Raw genomic sequence first — 15,857 nt, forward strand, 5'->3', positions numbered from 1 at the left:
AGGGCGCTAAACAAACATTTACTGAACATACATTAACGGACAGTTTGTGGCTGTGGGCAAGTGACTTCATCTCTCCAGGTCTTGGTTTTCTGTATATATTGAGATGGTTGAATAAAACTTTTTCTCTGGACCTTCTAGCTTCAATATTCTATGATTTTAATGTTCCCAGTTACTTCTGGGAAATATGTTGAGATTAAAGGATATTCTCTCTGCAGGATTATAAAAATTGTTTTTCCACCCACTCCAATATTCTTGCCTGGAGAATCCCCCGAAACAGAGGAGCCTGGCAGGCTACAGTCCATGTGGTAGCAAAGAGTCTGACAGGACTGAGCATCTAAGCACACGCACATTTTACTGTAATTACATGGAACTCTCATTGTTGGGGCCAGTGTGAGGAAAGCAGGAGAGACTCCATCTTGAAGCCTGTTACCCATCTTAAAGACTTGATGTGAACTGGGCCTGAACCCTTCCCCAGAGTGAGGAAACCATTGCTGGTGAAAACCAGGTCTCCTGGAGACTTCCCTCCCAATGGATGACAAACGGAGATTGTAGTTGAGGTCAGGCTGCCCCTGTTAGATTAACCATGGAGATATCCCCCCTTGACATATAATCATTGTTCCCCACCTTTAACCTTAATTGTTTGTTCTCCTAGCACTTACTTGTTGTAAAACTCAAACATATACAACAAAGAGGTTGCTACCATGTAACCAGTCACACAGTGGGGCGTATAAAACTGGGCCTCTCAGAAACATCAGGGTCCTTGTTGGGAACTGATTCCCCTTGCACCCGCTGGCGTAATAAACTGTACTCCACTGTCTTGAGCGTCTTCAGAGGTGTGTTTTGCGACTCTGGATTCTACAACATCAACTTTTAACCAAAGAATCTGTTAAGTATTAAGCTTCAAGAAATACTGAAATTCTAATTACTAGTTAAAAAAAAGAAGCTTTCATTGACTAAAGTGTTAGTCACTCAGTCGTGTCTGACTCTTTGCAACCCCATGGACTGTATAGCCTGCCAGGCTTCTCTGTCCATGGAATTCTCTAGGCAAGAATACTGGAGTGGATAGTCATTCCCTTCTCCAGGGGATCTTCCCAACCCAGGGACTGAACCTGGGTCTCCTCCACTGCAGGCAGATTCTTTACCATGTGAGCCACCAGGGAAGCCCTCCACTGACTAAGGAATGGACACTTACGAAAACAAAACAAAACAACAAATCACTTTTTTTTGGGGTCGCAAAGAGTCAAACACAACTGACAGACTAACACTGTTCACTGTTGACTAAGGACACTTACGAAAAAGTGTTTTTTCTTTTTTCAGCCAACATCTTTAGTTTTCTAATCTTCCTTATTAGAAATAGTTTTAGGATCTCGTAATTTATAAATGTTACACTTAATCATAAAGGAAACTACTGTGGTGCATTGACTAGACCTATGTGTTATAAAATGCAGTTTTGTTTCATGATATTAAATGATTTTTTGTGAAACATTCCATCTCCTAATAACCATTGTCATTGTTCCATAAATACATCTACTAATACAAGTGCATGAAGGAACGGTTACTCAAGATATTGAGGACTCTTCCTGGATATATTTCCAACAGTGTTACTCAAACTGGTGCCAAGAGTATATGCATGATTAGAAAGTAGAAATAATTCAACACAATGTCAGTTGAACTTTGTTCAAGTTAGGTTGACAGAAGATAAGTCTAAGGAACATGCAAGAGAAGTGTTTATCAGAAATTATGGTACTTAGTAAGTTGCACCTCAAATTCTTCATTGTGAGCACTCTTTTGCCATGTTCCTCTTTAAAGAATATTTTTAAAAAACGTTTTATTCTTTATTGTCTGTTCTGGGTCTTTGTTGCTGCTCTCGGGCTTTTCCTAGTTGTGGCAGTGGGGGCTACTCTTTAGTCGCAGTGTAAGGGCTTCTCACTCAGTGACTTCTCTTGTCATTTCTCTTGTTGTCATGGGCTCTAGGACGTGTGGACTTCAGAAGCTGCAGCGTGCAGGCTCAGTAGCTGTGGCTTGCAGGCTCTAGAACAGTCTCAATAGTTGTGGTGCACAGACTTAGTCACTGCATGGCATGGTCTGGAAAGATCCATGTCCCTTGCATTGGCAGGCAGATTATTATTATTGAAAAGTAGTAAATGTAGCTAGGAGGCTACATCATTTCTTTAAACTTGAGATTAAATTTACCTCCAGTGAAATGCACAGTTCTTCAGGATACAAATCAATGAGTATTGACCAGTGCATCTATCCATGTAACTTATACCCCTATCATTTTTTTTTCTTGAACTTATTTTGAGATAATTATATGCACTTGTACAAAATAATACAGAGAGCCCTTAACCCTGTACTCTTCACCTCCATAGCACCATCCTCCACAATTTTTGTACAATTATCAGAACCTGGATATTGACACTGATACAGTGGAGACAGAACATTTCCATCCCTCACCAAGCCCCTTTCTGGCCATACCCACTCCCCTCCCACCATCATCTCCCCCTTAGCCCCTAACAACCACTCATCTGTTCTCCATTTCCATAATTTTGTCATTTCAAGTGAAGTCGCTCAGTCGTGTCCGACTCTCTGTGACCCCCTGGACCATAATATATAGCCCACCAGGCTCCGCCATCTATGGAATTCTCCAGGCAGGAATACTGGAGTGGGGTTGCCGTGTCCTTCTCCAGGGGATCTTCCCGACCCAGGGATCGAACCTGGGTCTCCTGCATTGCAGGCAGATGCTTTACCCTCTGAGCCATCAGGGAAGCCCAAGAGTCTTGAAATTCTTTTAAATTCTTGAAATTCTTGTCATTTCAAAAATGTCATATAAATGGAATGATACAGTATAAAACCGTTTGAGACTGGCTGTTTTCACTCAGTGTAACTCTCTGGACATTGATCCAGGTGGCTGCACATAGCAAGAGTTTGTCCCTTTTTATTACTGAGTAGTGTTCCCTGGTGTGTGGATGTACCATCGTTAGCTTCATCATTCTACCTGTTGAAGTACAACTGAGTTATTTCTAGTTTGTAGCTCTCATGAATTCAGCTGCTATAAACATTCAAGCACAGGTTTTTGTGGGGAAACAACTTCATTTATGTGGGAGTACAACTCCCAGGAGTTCAATTGCTAGATCCTGTGGTAGCTGTATGCTTAGTTTTTTATTTTTTTTTGACTGACAAATTGTTTCCCAAGTGGCTGTACTGTTGAAATTTCCCTCTGAGCCCTGTTTTCACTACATCCCACAAATATTGCTAAGTTGTATTTTCATTTTTCTTCCTTCAGAATATTTCAAAATTCATCAAAATTTCTCTTGAGACTCCTTGTTTACCTAGGTGTTATTTGGAAATATTTGTTTAATCTCCAAATAAATATTTTGCCATTCTCCAGCTATCTCTCTGTTATTGATTTTTAGTTTAATTCCATGTTTGTCTGAGGACATACTTCGTATTATTTCTAGTTTACAAATGTGTTATTTATGACCAGGGATGTGGTCTCTCCTGGTGACTATTCCATGTGAGCTTGAGAAGAATGTGTAGTCTGCTGCTGTTGGATGAAGTATTTTATAAATGTCAATTAAATCCAGTTGATTGATGGTGCTGTTCACTTCTACTCTGTCCTTACTGATTTTCTGCCTGCTGCGTCTGTTGATTACTGACAGAGGGGTGCTGAAGTCTCCAACTGTAAGAGTGGCTTTGTCTGTTTCTGCTTGCAGTTCTGTCTTTTTACCTCATGTATTTTGCTCCTGTATCGTCAGGTCTATACACATTGCCGTTGTTCAGGCCCCAAGTCATGTCTGACTCTTGCGACCCCATGGTCTGTAGCAGGCCAGGCTTCCCTGTCCTCCACTATTTCCCAGAGTTTGCTCAAACTCATGTCCATTGAATCAGTGATTCCATCTCGTCCTCTGTTGCCTCCTCCTCCTGCTCTCTTTCCCAGCATCGTGTTCTTCTGGAGCTTCAGCTTTAGCATCAGTTCTTCCAATGAATTTTCAGGACTGATTTCCTTTAGGATTGACTGGTTGGATCTTGCTGTCCAAGGGACGCTCAAGAGTCTTTTCCAGCACCACAGTTCGAAAGCATCAATTCTTCGGTGCTCAGCTTTCTTTATGGTCCAACTGTCACATCAGTACATGACTACTGGAAAAATGATAGCTTTGGCTAGACAGACCTTTTTTGGCAAAGTGATGTCTCTGCTTTTTAATACACTATCTAGGCTTGTCATAACTTTTCTTCCGAGGAGCAAGCATCTTTTAATTTCATGGCTGTAGTCACCATCAGCAGTGATTTTAGAGCCCCCCAAAATAAAATCTGCCACTGTTTGCATTTTTTCCCCATCTACTTAGGATTGTTATATCTTCTTGGAGAATTGATCCAATCAATCATTAATGCCCATCTTTATCTCTAGTAATTTTCCTTATTCTGAAGTTGGCTTTGTCTGAAATTAATAGAGCTACTCCATCTTTGTTTTATTATTAACAAGACATACCTCTCTCTATTCCCTTACTTTTATCTGTCTTCATAATAAAGTTAGTTTCCTATAGATAGACAACATATAGTTGAATCTTGATTTTTTTTTAATCCACTTTGTCAGCCCCTGTCTTTTAATTGGTATATTTAGACAATTCATATTTAAAGTGATTATTGATATATTTGGATTAACATCTGCCATACTTTTTACTGTTTTCTGCTTGCTACATTTGCCTTTAATTCTTTTAAAAAACCTTCTTTCCTGCTTTGTCTGGTTTTGAGTGTTTATATGAATCAATTTTCTCTTTTCTCTTAGCTTGTAAATTATACTTATTAAAATTTTTTTTCAGTGGTTGGCCTAACATTTCTTAACATACATTTACAACTAAATGAAGTCCACTTTCAAATAACACTATAGTGATTCACAGGTAATGCAGGTTCTTTATAAAAGAATGTTCCTAGTTACTCCCTCCCATCCCTTATCAGTTCAGTTCAGTCGCTCAGTCGTGTCCGACTCTTTGCGACCCCGTGAATCGCAGCACGCCAGGCCTCCCTGTCCATCACCAACTCCCGGAGTTCACTCAGACTCACGTCCATCGAGTCAGTGATGCCATCCAGCCATCTCATCCTCTGTCGTCCCCTTCTCCTCCTGCCCCTAATCCCTCCCAGCATCAGAGTCTTTTCCAATGAGTCAACTCTTCGCATGAAGTGGCCAAAGTACTGGAGTTTCAGCTTTAGCATCATTCCTTCCAAAGAAATCCCAGGGCTGATCTCCTTCAGAATGGACTGGTTGGATCTCCTTGCAGTCCAAGGGACTCTCAAGAGTCTTCTCCAACACCACAGTTCAAAAGCATCAATTCTTCGGTGCTCAGCCTTCTTCACAGTCCAACTCTCACATCCATACATGACCACAGGAAAAACCACAGCCTTGACTAGACGGACCTTTGTTGGCAAAGTAATGTCTCTACTTTTGAATATGCTATCTTGGTTGGTCATAACTTTCCTTCCAAGGAGTAAGCGTCTTTTAATTTCATGTCTGCAGTCACCATCTTGCAGTGATTTTGGGGCCCCCCAAAATAAAGTCTGACACTGTTTCCCCATCTATTTCCCATGAAGTGATGGGATAACTCAGTGTTATTCATTTCACTTATCCATAAGCTGTAATAGTTCCTATTTTTATTTTGAACCAACAATTATCACATCAGTAAAAAATAAGAAACATAAAAGATTTTACCTTTATTTCTTCTCTAAAGGTTCTTCCTAACCTTATGTAGATCTGAGTTTCTGACCTGCATAATTCTCTTTGTCTCTAAAGAACTTTTAACATTTTTCTCAAGGCAGGTCTACTGGCAACAAATTCCCTCAACTTCTGTTTGTTTGAAAGAGTCTTTTCTTTTTCAATATTTATTGTTGTCTTATTTATTTTTAATGTTTATTCATTTATTTGGCTGTGTTGAGTCTTTGTTGTGGGATATGGGATCTTAGTTCCCGGATCCGGGATCGAGCCCGCGTCCCCTGCACTGGAAGGCAGATTCTTAACCACGGGGCCATCAGGGAAGTCTGAAAGAATCTATTTTTCTCTCATTCTTGAAGGGTAATTTTGACTGTTTTTTTTTTTTTAAAACCCATCACCTTCAATATTTCACTCCATTCTCTTCTTGTTTGCTTGGTTTCTTATGAGAAGTCCAGGATAATTCTTATCCTTGTCCCTCTTTAGGTGAGGTACATTTTCCTCTGACTCCTTTCCAGATTTTCTTTTTCTTTGGTTTTCTGCCATTTGAATGTAATATGCCTGTGTGTGTAGATTCGGGTATTTATCCCTGCGTGACGGTTTCTGAGATTTTTCTGTTGTTAATTTTGGAAAATCCTCACGAATTATTACTTCAAGTATTTCTTCTCCTTTCTTTCTTCCCCTTCTGGTATTCCCACAATGTATATGTTCCCCATCTGTTCCCTCATTAGTTCTGGGACATAGGTTGTTTGCTTGTAAGGCTCTGCAGCCCTTTCAATGGAAAGCCAGTAATGTTTAACAGATTCCTCTCATCTAGGAGGATTCGAAGAGAAGGCAATGACACCCCACTCCAGTACTCTTGCCTGGGAAATCCCATGGACGGAAGAGCCTGACGGGCTACAGTCCATGGGGTCGCTGAGAGTCAGACATGACTGAGCGCCTTCACTTTCACTTTTCACTTTCATGCCTTGGAGAAGGAAATGGCAACCCATTCCAGTGTTCTTGCCTGGAGAATCCCAGGGATGGGGGAGCCTGGTGGGCTGCCGTCTATGGGGTCGCACAGAGTCGGACACGACTGAAGTGACTTAGCAGGAGGATTCGATATCCAACTCTGTTTCCTCTTGATGAGCAGCAGCTGGTATCTTTCCTCGACTTTTCAGCACCTGTCGCCCACGTGCTCCTCGCAGGCTCCTCCTCCAGGTTCCTCCTCCCCTCAGCGCAGCGCAAAGCAAACGTCTGAGCCGACCGTTTGAGTAGATCTGGGGGCTTCTCTCCCTGTGACTCCTTCGTTTCCAGGATTCCATCCTATTTCCAGTCACTCTGGTATTCCCAAGGTCTTTCCTCTGATACTTTGAACCAAGGTAAGGTTGGAGCTTTCTATTTGAATTTTAGTTTACGGTCCACGTAGCTGGGGAATGCCTTTCTAAATGCGGGAATCACCTAGCACAGTTCCCTTTTTCCAAGGGCCATATTCTGTCCAGTTCTGCCTGTGTGTAGTCACTTCCAGAGCCTTCAAATAATAGTTTTTCTTTAAATAACTTAAATAGTGTTGACTGTTGTTATCTATGGGAGAGTTAGTTCATTTTATTTCTCCATCGCCGGAACTAGAACTAGGAAGCGATTTCTTCATCGTTTTGATGAGACCAGCAAGGTAACCTTTAGGATATAGACATTACCCCTTAATTCCCTAGATCACCAGTAATTAAAAAAAAAAAAAAAAGGTCATGTGCTTGCTGTGTGGTCTTAAGGGTCCATTAATATTTTTCTACTAAGAGTAAAGCCACCATTTTCTGTTTTCGACAGGTGTATTTTGGATTAAGGAATTTCTTCCAGCAGGGCATATTTATATATCTAGACTTAATCCTGGCCTGTTTCTACAGCTTGGAAGAATATTGAGAGAAGTGTTCTGTTTATACTTTTATTATCAACTCTAATCATTGAGAAGAAGCTCTCTCTCCTTCTCTAGTCCTTTGCGTTATCAGAAGCAGCTCTTGGTATTAATAAGCTGGAAATAATGATTCACTCCTGATTATCGTTTCAAACAATCGTTTGTTTCCCTAAACTGAAACACCCAAGCTTTGCTGTAGCATGTGGGCAGAGCATGGAGGTAGGCGGCTGTCTTCTATTCCGAGGCCCTCCTCGGAGGTGGGGTTGGATTCAGAGATGTTTATTCACAAACACCATTGTCATTTGTGAGTGTGAGCTGACTGCTGTCTTGGGGGAGGAGTGAGAAGGGCGTTTGTTCTTTCTGCCTCCTTGACCCGCTCTGAGTCAGAAGAGACTGCCTACCAGGTGAACCCCCATATTTTGCAGGTTCTCCAGCCCAGAGAACCTTTTGAGATGAGTAAAGGGCAGTACTCTGATCATGCAGGTTGGAAATTCATGTGTCAGATATGATTTTCTGCTTGTCTGTACCACCGGGGCAGAGACACAGTGATAAAAACAGTCACTGTGTTGTTAAAATACTTGTTTGCAACATTAAGAGGCTGAATCCCAAGAGCTTTGATGAGCTATAATGTTTAATTTTATTAAAAGTTAAATCTCATGTTATGTGGACCTCTTCTAGGTGGCTGTAATCTTAGATGGTGAAATGTCTCCTCTGCCATAAAGGATTATGTGGATTATTTATGAAAATGGAAAGTGACTCCCAGTTTTCTTTCTTTCTTTTTTTCTTTTAAACCTCTTAGCTTTTTAAATTATTTTTTAAAATTTTGACCATCCTGGGTCTTCATTGCTGTGCAAGGGCTTTCTCTGGTTGCCTCACCTTGACTTAGTTGCCCTTCAATATGTGGGATCTTAGTTCCCTGACCAGGGATCAAGCCCACGTTCCCTGCATTGGAAGGCAGATTCTTAACCACTGGATCTCCAGGGGAGTCTCTGCCCAGTTTTCTTAGCTACTAATTTCTCTTTGTATCTGATTGGGTCTCCTAGTTTGGCCATCTCTCAGTCATCTTTCCTATCTACCCTTTGGTTCACCCTGCGTCTATTTCTAATCCCAGCCTGATTTTCAGCCTATTCTGGCTGCGTGTGATCTGAACCCTTAGCCTCCTGAGATATGCCTGCCTCCTCATGCCCCTTGGGAGAAACTTAAACACAGTGCTCCTCCATCTTTTTTTCCAGTCCAGTAGACAAGATAGATGTGTTTCTCCACTTGACAAATGGTTACTGAACATCTGCTTTGTCTCAGGTGTGTTAGAGCTTGGGGATTAGGGATATTAAAAAAAAAAAAGACGAGTTTTTGCTTCCGTGAAGCTTCTATTCTAGAAGGAATTACAGCTAAGTAAGTGGAAAATATTTGTGCCATGAATGCTTTGATGTGCATGTACAGGATATTGTAGTGACACACAGAAATGCCTGACATAGATGTGCAGGGATCAAGGAGGAGTTCTGGGAGGAGTGGTATCCAGGCCGAGGCCCGAGGGTGATTAGGAGGAGCGGGGATCCAAGCAGAAGGATCATGCCCATCCTTATTACAGGGCATATGCCCAGGAAGGATCCAGGGTTAGACCCAGCCTCCAACTACATCATCTACCCACCCTTTTCTCTCCTGTTTTAGAGGGTGTATAGACCACAAGGGAGCAGTAAAGTACCTGTGGGGGATAAATCAGAATCTGCTCTTTTTAAAATGGGAGAAGGCAGTGGCACCCCACTCCAGTACTCTTGCCTGGAAAATCCCATGTACAGAGGAGCCTGGTAGACTGCAGTCCATGGGGTCGCTAAGAGTCGGGCACGACTGAGCGACTTCCCTTTCACTTTTCACTTTCACGCATTGGAGAAGGAAATGGCAACCCACTCCAGTGTTCTTGCCTGGAGAATCCCATGGACGGCGGAGCCTGGTGGGCTGCCATCTATGGGGTCGCACAGAGTCGGACATGACTGAAGCGATTTAGCAGCAGCAGCAGCTCTTTTTAAAAAGATAAATCATAAATTATTCACAAACTCTGCTAACTAAGAGTCTAGGTATGATCCATAGTTAAGGAATGCACTTCAGAAATAGTTTAGTGTTCCAGTGTGGCGCTTTAACAAAGCAATTCATAAAATAAGAAAAGTCGTTAGAAGTACACCCCCTCCCCAGAGACAACCACTGTTAAGAGTGGGGATACATTCTTCCAGATCTTTTTCTTTCCAGCTGTATGTTAGGTGTATAAAAGTCTTGTGCAGTGTTATTGGTCCTTTTGATTGAATAGATCTTAAACATTTTCCAGTGTCATTAAATACTATCTTACAGCATCACTGAAGTAACTGTATACTCTTTCATATGATGTATTTATAGAATTAGTTCCTTTTTGTTTGGCATTTGGGGTGCTTCCAGATTTTTATGAGTAACATTGTAGGATCTCAAAAAAGTCTGTAAGCTATGTAGCTGAATCTTTCTAGTTTCGGAACTTCTATAAAGTGATTCTTCCATTTCTTAAGTTAAAGTTGAGATTCACTCAAATACAATGGGGTAAGTGATACAATAATAGAGTTTTGTTTTTTTTTTTAATAGTTTGAGAAAATTTGGTTGTGAAAGTGGCAGGAGTAAAAGGAAGCATTATAATTTTTATAATTTCCTTCTTCATAAACCTAGATAAGGTTTTCAATTTATGTTTGCATGGTTTGATGATATTATTTACTGAGTTTTGTAGAACTTTGAGAAATAGAATGAAAAGCCATAGATTTAGGCACACAATGAAAACCATAATATTTTCTTAAAATGTTTACCATCAAAAGCATGAAGGTGTAATTGAAGAAAATTTGCTTTTATAACCTACTGCATTTGGTAGAAATCTAATACTTGATGTAAATTCAGGGAGAGTGGGGCTTGAACTAAGAACAGGTTAGTTATTTAAAGCATTTTAAGCTACTTAAACTTATTATTGCTTTCCTTATTATAATACTATCAATGATAATGTGAGTTTATAGTCATTGGAGAGTTCTCAGTTGAGTCATAGGGATTTATGAATCCTTTAAAATGTTAATTTAAAAAAGCTAAAATATTATTATCTGAATATCCATCTGATTTTGAACTTCTCTTAAATCTCTATTTCCCCCAAGAACTGATAAGTTTTATACCACCTTGAGATCATTAGTAGTTAGATCAAAGAAAATTTCTTGCAACATAGATATTTGATCATCTAGAAGCATCCACCAAGAAGCCATATGCTGCTGCTGCTGCTGCTAAGTTGCTTCAGTTGTGTCCGATGCTGTGCGACCCCAGAGACAGCAGCCCACCAGGCTCCTCCGTCCCTGGGATTTTCCAGGCAAGAGTACTGGAGTGGGTTGCCATTGCCTTCTCCGAGAAGCCATATAAGCATACTTAATTTTGAAGGAAGTGCTAAACCTTTCCCAATTTCATCTGGTTCCACAGCTTTTCTTTCTGGAGTTAGTAGGACGATTTGGCAGTCATAGCTGGCTTATTACAAGTCAGTTTCAGGTCAGCCCCTGTTTTCTCTTCTAGCCTGAATTTCCAGACCTCTCTCTGTCTTCCCCCTCCTTCCCTCCTCCTCTCTCTTCTGTGTGCCGTTCAGATTCAGCACGGAGGCTGCCTCCTGGTCCCCTGAAGGCTGGGCTGGCTCTCAGGGATTTGTGTCGCCACAGGACACCTCCCCTCACTGTTGCTTCTGTCCCTGGGAGCCTCTGGCCAGGAAGCAAGTGACAGAGCATCCATCCTGGGTGACAGGAGGAGGCAGGGCCATGTGGGCTGGGGCTCCGGGTCCTTGGTGTGTGCTCCCATCAGACTTCATTTACTAAACACAAGAAAATCAAAGATAAAAATCATTAAGAATTCCAAGATGGCAATGGCGGGGGGGTGGTTTGGGGGGCATTAAATCCCAAGAAGGAAGCCTTCCTGAGGGGAGGGAAGGGGTATATGAGACTATGCTGGTCACAAACCCAAGAAGCTGGCCCTGTATGTGGAGATTGATTTCGAGGAAAATACTGCACTGAAAGGCTAAGTTACAAGTCAGATATCAGGCACCTGGGATTTGAACTTGGGTGGTTTATTCTTGTAGTTCTGCTCTCAACTCTTCGCTGGCCCATCCCCTGTGGTAAGGTGAGGCCAGGGTTCATACTCTGGGAGGCTGGAAGCACAGGGTAGGAGGAGCCGTTTCTTTGTGCTTTTCCTGCATGCATGCTGCTGAGGTGAATGAATCTCAGTCAGGTCTTTGGTTTCAGTTGAGGATGGATGATGTCTCACCTATTATTTCTTCTTCTTCTTTTTTAGAATATTTATTTATTTTTGGCTGTGTCGGGTCTTAGTTGCAGCATGCAGGCTCTTTTGTTGTGGCACAAGTGCTCAGTTGCCCCACAGCATCTGGGATCATAGTTCCTGGGCCAGGGATTGAACCCGTGTCCTCTGCGTTGGGAAGTGGATTCTTAACCACTGGATCGCCAGAGAAGTCCTCACCTATTCTTTACGTTGGACGACATTAACAATAAAAGCAGTGTGTCATCGATCAGCGTTGTCCTGATTTTTAAAAGGCTTCTCTCGTTACATGTGTAATTATTTTTTTATATATTAACTTTGCTGTTTTTGAAAACATTGCATCTGTATGGCCCTCCAGTGGCCGTGAAAGTGTCAAAAGGGACTAGGATAGCAAGTGGAAGAGCAGCTGTGTAATAAGTGTGTTCATAAAAGCATGAATCATGCTGCTACCATTTACTGCTGCTGTGCAGACGCAGGGCCACAGCGACCAGATGGGCCGTGGCACAGGCCCGTGGGTGGGACGACAGGAAATGGGACAGTGCTTGTCCAAAGGGGGAGGCTTCCAGTGAGTTCCAACCTCTGGTTGCCCTGGGGGGGAGGCAGACCGTGTTGTTAAGGAAAAGCCCCAGCTCCGTCTATTTGTGTAAAAATTCCCAATTTTTCATTGCAGGCAGTTAACTAAAGAAAAATTTCAGTATGGGCCATAACATTTCCATGAACTGGATTTGAGCTGCAGTCACTGCTCACTTGTATCCTTTGGTTTATTGATGTTCACTGCCAGCTGGGCCCTGTGCTAAGGCTTTCACACAGCTTCCCACCTGAGGCTACAGCATGGCCCTAGAATGGTTAGTCCCCCGGCATAGATGAGGAAGAGGCACAGAGGAGTGACACAAATTGTCCAACCCAGCTCTTTCAACGTCTGTGGTTTTCACTCCTGTTCTTACTGCCTGCCTCAGGTATGTAAGATTCATTCCATTGAGAAGAAATAGACATTAAATCACTTACACGTGCCAGAGACTCTTAGGTGGCAGAGATACAGCAGTGAACATTGCCCTTGTTGGGGTGCTTTTGCATGAATCTAATGAAAGAGAGAGAAAGGGACCCAGGATTTGTTTTGAGCAACAGGATTGCTCAGTTTCTAGCCCTTTAGGGCCAGTTGCACGTCAGCCTCAGTTTATTCCACCAGTCCTGTGTGTTCTGCCCCCTGTCCAGCTGGCGTCCGGATTCTCTGTCCTTCTGTCCAGCCTGGCCCACTACTTCACTTCCCACTGTTGAGTGCAGAATTTATTCCCTCATTTCTGCCCTGCACACGTGGCCTGACAGCAAAGCAGTGTGGCCTTCGACTTGGCCCTGGGGACATGCCCCTCAAACCGAGACCCCACCCCTTCCCGGACACGACAAGAGTGTCATGCAAAATGTCTTGCTTCTTAAACGTAGCTACACTTGTGCCATAAAAGAAAAGGTGGTTTAATACCAACCAGCTATTATTCTGTCCAGAAAGTCATACATATTCTTACATGCTAAGTTTGGAGTTTTATTTCACTATTAGATGTGCTTTTTTTTTTTTTTGGTAACTCAGGTTTATTGAGGCAAAAATTAAAGTTGGTAAAACTACTTTGACTTTTGACAAACACACACAGTCATGTAACTTTCACCACAACCAAGATATAAACCATTTCTCTCACATACCAGTTTCCCCCTGCCCCTTTGTGGCCAGTCTCCTGCCCTCAATTTCAGTCCCTAGACACCACTCATCTGTTTTTTGTCCCTGTGGTTTTGTCTTGTCCAGAATGTCATATGAATGGAATCATACAGTTTGCAGCCTTTTAATTGCTGAATAGTATTCTAAATTGTTCTATAAGACAAGTGTTTCCTCAATGGCAACATTAACTTTGAAATTCTAATGAAAACCAATGGGAAATAATGGTTCCTGTTAGAAACTTGTCTTACAAACCACTTTTAAGAGCAGGCCAATGTCATTACGTGAGGCATATCTGAATTCAATAGCATCCCTTGGTTTATACATATAATTCATTGACATGTGAGATCATGCCTAGTCAAAGTAATAACTTTCTTGGGGATTGTGGTGGCAATGGGGTGGATAGAGACCAAGGAATCACCTTGGGAATTGTTGCTGAACTTCCATCATTGTCTCCCCACATAGAGAAATACAGATATAAATGTTTCAATGTGCTGCATACTGCTAGTGTTTAATCAGTGCTGCTGCTGAAGTAGTGAGACCAAGGACCATTGGGTCTACATGGAAAATTAGTATTCCTGGGACACCCTCATGCATAGGTTGACTGGAATTAGCTTACCTGAGTGACTCAGAGGCAAGTTTGGTGAAGAAGGGAGAGAAATCATTTCAGGCAGAGTGAATATCACATGCAAAGGTCCTGTGGCATTGTGCTATTAGTACATCAAGGTTAGCCAAAACTCAGGGCTGATGCTCAGCTGTTTTCACTGGTCTGACCATCCAGATGATCAGTATGCATTCTGGCTGATGAGAGCACGGGCCTTACCCCTTGGTTCAGTTCAGTTCAGTCGCTCAGTCGTGTCTGACTCTTTGTGACCCCGTGAATCACAGCACGCCAGGCCTCCCTGTCCATCACCAACGCCCGGAGTTCACTCAGACTCACGTCCATCGAGTCAGTGATGCCATCCAGCCATCTCATCCTCTGTCGTTCCCTTCTCCTCCTGACCCCAATCCCTCCCAGCATCAGAGTCTTTTCCAACGAGTCAACTCTTCACATGAGGTGGCCAAAGTACTGGAGTTTCAGCTTTAGCATCATTCCTTCCAAAGAACACCCAAGGCTGATCTCCTTTAGAATGGACTGGTTGGCTCTCCTTGCAGTCCAAGGGATTCTCAAGAGTCTTCTCCAACACCACAGTTCAAAAGTATCAATTCTTCAGCACTCAGCTTTCTTCACAGTCCAACTCTCACATCCATACATGACCACTGGAAAAACCATAGCCTTGACTAGATGGACCTTTGTTAGCAAAGTAATGTCTCTGCTTTTCAATATGCTATCTAGGTTGGTCATGACTTTTCTTCCAAGGAGTAAGCGTCTTTTAATTTCATGGCTGCAGTCACCATCTGCAGTGATTTTGGAGCCCCCAAAAATAAAGTCTGACCCTGTTTCCACTGTTTCCTCATCTATTTCCCATGAAGTGATGGGACCAGATGCCATGATCTTCGTTTTCTGAATGTTGAGCTTTAAGCCAACTTTTTCACTCTCCTCTTTCACTTTCATCAAGAGGTAAATATGTTTAAATTATCTTCACTAAATGCCTTTAGGCCAGTTAGCCTCAGGCAGTTAGGTTGTAGTACATTTGAGCCCAACTAGAAACAGGAAGCAGTATAAAGAAAATTAAACCCAGAGACTCTTGTCCATAATACATATTGGGCTAAGAGCTCCATGCTGACTTCCTAGAGAGGCCCGTTATTACGGTAACTTAACAGTAATAAGTGCCATGAGCAAAATTGGGGTCCCTAGTTATTTTCCTGCAGCCACCAAGAAGACAAGCTGAACCAAAATCACTGAGGAAAGTGCCCAGCATAAAGCTGTTCATCCCTAAGGATTAATATTTGTTGATCTGCTGGCAAAGGACATTCAGGCATCTGTTATGTTTTCTTCTGAAGTCCTGTCTGATTAATACCTGTTTTATTACAATAGGTTAGGTCTATTAGGTGAGAAATGGAGTCTTTCCTGCCATATCTGTAAACAAGGATGTCACATCCATCAGCTATTCCCACCCTCCAAATGTGAATTTCTGAGCCCAGAGGACTCCCAGGAAGAGCTGTGCCTGCTATCTAGCAGCCATCAGCCACTCCCCACAGTGAGCATTGAGGAGTTGGAGAGGAGGATGGGGGTGGGGGGAAGTGTGAAAAATGTGGATACTGGTCCCAGATCGCTGAGATGCATATCAAAGGAATGACTTCAATGAACCCAGACTTTTGCATCTTCCTAT

Source organism: Bos indicus x Bos taurus, chromosome 24, assembly GCF_003369695.1.
Source record: "Bos indicus x Bos taurus breed Angus x Brahman F1 hybrid chromosome 24, Bos_hybrid_MaternalHap_v2.0, whole genome shotgun sequence".
NCBI classification, from domain to species: Eukaryota; Metazoa; Chordata; class Mammalia; order Artiodactyla; family Bovidae; genus Bos; species Bos indicus x Bos taurus.